The 7524-nt window shown below is 35.7% G+C and overlaps 1 long non-coding RNA gene across 1 annotated transcript; it reads right to left on the bottom strand.

The window, feature by feature from the left end:
• Window positions 1-1580: 1580 nt before the first annotated feature.
• LOC131273635 (uncharacterized) lies at window positions 1581-6307 on the bottom strand. The gene is made up of 3 exons (XR_009180889.2): window positions 5651-6307; window positions 2652-2741; window positions 1581-1766 (listed from the first exon to the last, which is right to left on the bottom strand). It is a non-coding gene; the product is annotated as an uncharacterized lncRNA (long non-coding RNA).
• Window positions 6308-7524: the final 1217 nt, after the last annotated feature.

The following is a 7524-nucleotide window of genomic DNA, read 5'->3' as shown; positions in this document are numbered from 1 at the left end:
CACATCATAGCCCATACTCTCCCATGTTCCATCCAGTGGGCCCTGGGAAGATCTACAATGTCCGGTAGTTGTCCCTGAAGCACCACCCAGGACAACTCCAAGTCTCAAAAACGCCTCCACATCTCACACATCTCATCTCTTCCTTCCCATTCCCCGCAGCCAGCAGCCACCATGGCCACTTTTCCCACACCAATGCCACACTTTCTCTATGGACTTTGGATTGGTTGTGTCCATTGCACATCTATGTCAAGAGGAGGCTTAGATTCCACATAGATACTGGATGCAATCCTCCTGCTTTCAGTTGTAGGCACTCTAGGCTCCATGGTGTGGTGGCTGACCTTCTTCAACTCCATGTTAGCTGAGTGGGGTAAGTCCAAAAAATCAGAGTGTAGGAGTTGAAGTCTGTTGAGGCTCAGGACCTGGCTATCATATTGTCAGTCCAGAGATTCAAATCCCCTAGGTATATCTTAAACCCCAGCATCAACTACAATTCCAGTAAAGTAGCATGAAAGTTTTGTGAAAAGAGATCCCATCTGTCGGAGTCTTGGTCGGTGACCCGAGGTATCAGGAATGAAAGACAAAGAAAGATTGGGTTCAGGGGATCTGAGAGTATTGACCTCTCAAGCTCATCAGACAACTTTACTGAGTTGAGGGGCTAGTATATATACCCCTAACATACGTGACATTCAGCACAAAATCAAGTTACCTATTACCCTTACCTCATTCTATATTAACTAGTGATTGATGAACACCAACAAACTTTACTGGAACTATTATTATAAAAATCAGTAACTATACTCATAAATCTTGTTACTCAGGTCGTTCTGTTTTATATGTTATTGCTCTGCCTGCAGGTGTGCATTCCCTGCCAAGATTGTGATCCACACTGATAATCACAAGGGACAGTTTGACTCAGTGGTCAAGGAAGTAACTTGCTTCCATGAAAACAACATGGCTTTGTTTCCCACATTTCCCCCTTTTTGTTTTAGTCAGCATGACTACCAGCCAAGCGCATTGACTATGGGGTACTATTGTAGTGTTTTAGCAAGTACTAAGTTATTAGCCTGTCCCATTGTGTCCACACAGTGCAATCTCTGGCAAACACCTTTATCCAGGCAAGCAACAACCATGAGCAACAGGATTAATACACATATCCCTATTCCTAAGGTAGATAAGAAATGCTGAGACTTCCACCAATCAACAGGATTAAACTTATTTAAATGTGAAATCAAATCATTAAAGATGTCCTTATCATTATCTACGTATATCTGATTATGAGATGTTTCTAAAATCTTATTCTGCAATTCTTTAATTTCTAATGACATATTTCCTTTGTGTCCTAACAAATGATTTCTGGTCTTATTCCATTGAACAATAGAAATGTTATAATCCAAAGGAGTAATACAAAAATTACTTTCATTGTAAAAGAGCAGATTCCATATCACTAACTCTGTCATTAAGTCCTTCATCAATGTGCTCCTGACTATGCCATAAGTCACTTGCATTCTTGTGCCAATCAAGCACGTATTGCTCTGTCTGCACCGTCTCATACAATGCAACAGCAGCAGTGGCAGCAGTAGTGATGACACCAATGAAGCCAAGAATGTCAGCTATGAGAAGTCCCAAAAATCTCTTAGATCATTTCAACAGTCCTTGAGCCAGGTGGAAAAGAAGATGACTTTCAGGTGATGACTGCCACATCCGATTCATTTTCACTGGGATCCACACTCCTTGTCTTCGGCGAGCCATGGTGATAATACCTTCATCTGTAAAATATTCTCAGACAAGCAAGTATACAAAGCCCCATCCTTATAAAATAAAGCATTTTCAGTAATGGAAGCCTTCCCTACCACAAACACATATGGATCTCTGACACATGATTGAAAATGATGAATTTGATCTAATTGTAAATATTGTCCATGCATACTTTGATTACCTTTCCATTCAGAAGTAGATGCCACTCCTAAGAAGACTTTCCATATTTGTTTTTGATCATGGACTCCAGTGCTATTGCACCATGGAAAAGGAACCCATTTCCCTATATTTTTCCAATCATTATTATTTTTGGTAAAAATTATTTTCTCATCCAAATCAAGGGATTCATGAAAGGGATACTGCATATTACTAATTTGTTGTCCCATGCTATTTATACCATACCAAATAAATCTGTCCTTATATTTGTTGGGATTCCCCATAGGGGCACTTTCCCAAACTATTTCATAGGAATCATTAAAAATGACAGATCCTCTTCCCATATGGCATTCATACCATCTTTGCATATCACCAGCATTCCTCTTAGGACAACTATAACTTGGATACTTATATTCTTGGTATTGATAGGATGGGAATAAAGTTACCAAAGATTTAGTATTATTATGGCTAAAATTGATCATAGTTCTATTTTTCACAGCCATACATGGTAGGCGGTTGCCAATGCAAAGAGGTCAGAAATCAAATGGAAGAAGGAGATTATAAATCCTTTGTCCTTCTCGTGGCTTAAGTGGTAGTCTATCACCCACAGATCCAGGAAATATATAAGTTTTATTCAAATAGACAGGAAAAGAAGGATCTTTCCAGGTTAACACTCGAAGTAATGGGGGATTAGGGATATAAGCCCAATATGTGTAAGTACCATTGCCAGTTTCACTCACTATCAGTAGGATCGATATGTGTAGGAGACTCCACTTCTTCAGTCCTTGGTTTAATCCTTTTTGCTGGAAGCCAGATTTCTTCTCCATTTTCTGAAATGATAAGAGCATAACCTCACCCCCATATTTTAACCCTGCCTTTCTCCCATTCATTACTTAAAACATCTTTCCAAAATACTGGTTGATTCTCAGATTCTGCAGCTTCTGTGGATTTTTGAGAATGTCCCAAATGACATTCAGCCGGTGTCATAGAATCATAAACATTAAGAAAATTTAAGGTAAATAAAGCTTTAGCGAATTGATCTTTAGGTGATATCATACCATCATCTCCCCCTTTTTGTTTTAAAAGCATAGTCTTGAGAGTATGATGGCATCTTTCAACAATTGCTTGACTTGTAGGATTATGGGGAATGCCGGTAACATGTTTAATAGCATATTTCCCATAAAAGGAAGCAAAGGATTTACTAATGTAAGAGGGTTCATTATTAGGGTTTTAATTTTTAGAGGGCATCCCATTACAGCAAAAGCAGACCAGACATGTGAGCAAACATGATGAAACCATTCTCTACTTTGAGCAGTAGCCTACATGAAATGAGAATACAAGTTAATACAAACATGAACATATTGTAGTTTATTAAAGGATGGAATGTGAGCAACATTTATTTGCCATAATTGATTAGGAGTCAGGCCTCTGGGATTAGTTCCAGGCTGAAAAGGCACTGCTGTTAGTGGTCCACATGTAGGACAAGTATGAATAATCTCCTGCGCTTGTAGTCTTGTTAACTTTTGATATTTATTTCGCAGGTCTTTAGCATTAATGTGAGTTAAAGCATGGGAATCACGAGCACTTTGTAAACACCCCACTAATGAATCAGCTTGAGCATTAATTGCTGTCATAGGACCAGGCTAAGAGGTATGAGAACGTATATGTGTAATGTAAATAGGATGCTGTCTTAATCTAATCAGATGTTGCAAATCAGCAAAAAGTTGAGATAATTCATCAGTAACAAAGATATGAGCTGTTTCAATATGCTTAACGGTAAGGCATACATATTCATAATCAGAGACAATATTCAAAGGTTTCTTAAATATTGTTAACACCTTAATGATGGCAGCAAGTTCAGTACGCTGAGCAGACGTGAATGGAGTCTGCCAAGCCTGTTCTTTTTGAGAAGTAACGTATGCTGCTTTTTTATTACTATTACTATAGTAAATACTGTACAAGATAGTTGGGCTATGCACATAGCCCTGAAAAGCACTGCAAAAGTCTATTGTTGCATTTTTTACAGATAGAGGAATGCAGCTGGCTTGATTTGTCTAAGAAGACACTAAAGAAAGTCTTAGCAAGTTTTAAAACAAAGTGATAGCAACACAGCTGGACATTAACTTTTGCAACTAGCAGTGTTTGGGATTGCTGCATACTACAGTGTTGTTACTTTAATATATGATAAGAGGTTGTTTTTGTGACACACACTCTTTTATAATAATTAAGACCTCAATTAACCACATTGTACTTTTCTTTTTAATATTATGCTGAAATATTGGTAACTTTATACACTTTTAAGCATTTATAGAAATCTTTTACTCATACAACTTTAATTAACAGAGGGTTATAACACTTTAAAACACCTTTTATTCAGCTTATAATTTTTCTTTCAAGGTAAAAGAACAAATCTTTTATAATTACTTTGGAATAAAAGGCTACTTTTCAGGATTTGATTTTGAGAAAGCAGTTTTGAACATTATGTTCCTTTAAAAAAGATAAAACTTTTCCTTCTTGGAAGACCAAGGAAATGATGAGGTTAAAGCACAAGAAGTTATTTTGATAAAACAGACTTTCTTTGTATACTGATTATTGAGGATAAAAACTTTTACCAAAACAGATTAATGATTTGAGAAGCTTTGAGAAAGAACAAACTTTTAACTTTGCATTCGTATACTACTTGATATTAAAGCTTTTAAAATTTTATAGATAGACCCATCAAATTTTATTTAACTTTAATTATAAAAAATTTTTTTCTATGAACCTTCTGCACTTTTAGTATTCACTCAGGTTTTGTTCCATATTTTACTCTTAATAACCAATCATTTTATCTTAGGACAAAATCATTTCCTGTTTTCTTAATAATAAAAACACATTTCATATAGCCCATATACGAAGTTATCAAGCAAACTTCTTATAACATAATACCATCAACACTTAACAAGCTTGTTAAAATAATAAACTTTTCTTTACTTTAAATACTTAGTAGCATGCAATATCAGAAACAGTTTCCTAGAAGCAAGTTGTCAAAGGAGGCTGGCTGCAGCCAAGCTTTTCTGTTATAAAATTACTTTTTATTATTATTATTAATTAGGTTTGTTTAATAATGACCTTTTGGAATTAGCCACTTAAACACTTTAAACAATGCTTCATAAGACTTTTTATAATTATTTATAACCATATAGACTATAATTATATTATTTTAAGACAAATTTTACAGAACACTTTTTTTTTTTTACTTAAAGTTACCACAATACTTTCTATAACTTGCCACATTCACTTAAGTTCCAAGAGTTTATGAAAATTAGCCATCCTACTTTAGGGCAAAACACTTTTTTGCAAAAACTTATTAAATTTCAGTTAACATTCTCACAAACTTTTAACCTTTTTAATATTCATTCAAGTTTTACATCCTTCATATTATCCTGTGAAGAAAAATAAGTTATTGATTTCAATCTAGGCAAGAACAACTTTTTATAAAAAGACTTATAGTAATTTTGTTAATCAAGACTCACAATTTTTATCATTGTAGAGATCTTATTAACATTTAAACTTATGTATTATTATAAGCGCTTATTTAAATTTTGGCCATTTGAATAGAGCTCTTTTATAAATTTTTATTAATTTGTATTACCATCCGGAGGTATCAAAATATACACTGACATTGAATGAACACACACAGAACAATCACAACACAGTAACAGAAACATACAGTTTACAATTAACTCATAATTCTTACTTTCTTGGTATAGCTGCTTTTAAGCTCTCCATTATATCACATTTTAAATATCACTTCTTAAGATTTCTTCTGGAATCCATGTTGCCAGTAACATGCAAGCTTGTGCTTGGAAACATTTTTATTAGTTATCAGCAATCAGTTAAGATAACTTGAGCAGCATAAATGTAGTTAAAATTCTAATTTAGCAGTTTAGACAGACCATTAACACACATTTTTGGATTATTACTCTGTAAGACTATACTGAGACTTGAAGTTCAGGAGTAAACTATTGATTTAAAACTGAAAATTCCTTTTTAAACCTTGATAAAAATTTTGTACTAATTTTATTATCTTGGTTAAATAAGCCCAATTAGAATTAGCATGGAAATAGAACAGAACACCAATGTTGCCATGTTTTTCTCTTTTTTCAGTGGCTTAACTCTATTAACCCCCACTAGCCCACAGCTACATTGTCATGTAGACAGCAGGGGGGTTGCAGAGTTTCTGCCAGAATAGTTTCCTTATCTTAGTTAACACTTTAACAGAGAGTTTTCTTACAAGCCTGATTTCACTAACAAGGACATTATTTAGTATCTTTGCCCATTTTAAATCTTTCAATAGTTTAAAAGTTTTTGGCTCAGGATGAAACTTGACACCCCCTTGTGGGTTTTGAGCATCAGGAGAATCTGTTGAATAGTTACAGGAAAAGCTGCTACAGCTTGCATAGCCAGAGGCTCACCTTGACTAGATCCCAGTAAAAGACATCTCATTAATGGAGTAACAGGCACAGAATTTGGCTTAAAGCTGCTATGAACATAAGGCAGGTCCGTAGAGAAAAGTCCACTAGGTACTTTTCCAGGTTCTGGAGGTGCAGAAGGAACCTCATGAGTCAAATTAGGATATATGTTTGCCTTAGAAATATTTAGTTTCAATATGGATTTAGTTAAGAACGGATTTGTGTCTTTAACTTCAAATAACTCCTCTTCTTCCTGATCCTCCTCCAAATTCCTGTCTTTACCTGTATCATTCATAGCCATTTCCTCCCTTGAGAAAAGAACAATCTTTTCTTCTTCATCAGACTGCAAAGGATCTAATGCAGCAGCAATATGCTGTCCTAAGGCCCAAACTGATACAGGTATATTCTCTCCTTTCTGATATGCTCTCCGCAATGCTTTCATTACTTGTCTCCACTGCTTAACATTCATCAAATTCTTTCCTTGTGGTTGAAACCAATAACAATGCTTTTGAACCAAAGCAAAGAATTCTAACAAATCTGCAGTCTTAACTGTGATGCCTACACTGTGCAACAGTGTTTTCAAAACCTGTGAATATTCTTCCAAGCGTCCTGGTTGATTACCCATACCCTGATGCTAGGGGAAAGCAAAACTTAATAATATGAAGGAGCAATCTACCCAGGTTAATTAATTTTGATGCTTCTTACCTTAAAAAAGGCTTTTCAGCTTTCTGCGTTCCTGATCCACAGGTAGAAGATCCTACACTGCCGTGTCTTGATGAATCCTCTGCCTCAGGCCCCACGTCTGGGCACCACCTGTCGGAGTCTTGGTCGGTGACCCGAGGTATCGGGAATGAAAGACAAAGAAAGATTGGGTTCAGGGGATCTGAGAGCATTGATCTCTCAAGCTCATCAGACAACTTTATTGAGTCGAGGGGCTAGTACATATACCCCTAACATACATGACATTCAGCACAAAATCAAGTTACCTATTACCCTTACCTCATTCTATATTAAGTAGTGATTGATGAACACCAACAAACTTTACTGGAACTATTATCATAAAAATCAGTAACTATACTCATAAATCTTGTTACTCAGGTCATTCTGTTTTATATGTTATTGCTCTGCCTACAGGTGTGCTTTCCCTGCCAAGATTGTG

This window comes from Dasypus novemcinctus, chromosome 16 (genome assembly GCF_030445035.2).
Source record: "Dasypus novemcinctus isolate mDasNov1 chromosome 16, mDasNov1.1.hap2, whole genome shotgun sequence".
NCBI classification, from domain to species: domain Eukaryota; kingdom Metazoa; phylum Chordata; class Mammalia; order Cingulata; family Dasypodidae; genus Dasypus; species Dasypus novemcinctus.
This window is presented reverse-complemented; position numbering and strand designations above follow the sequence as displayed.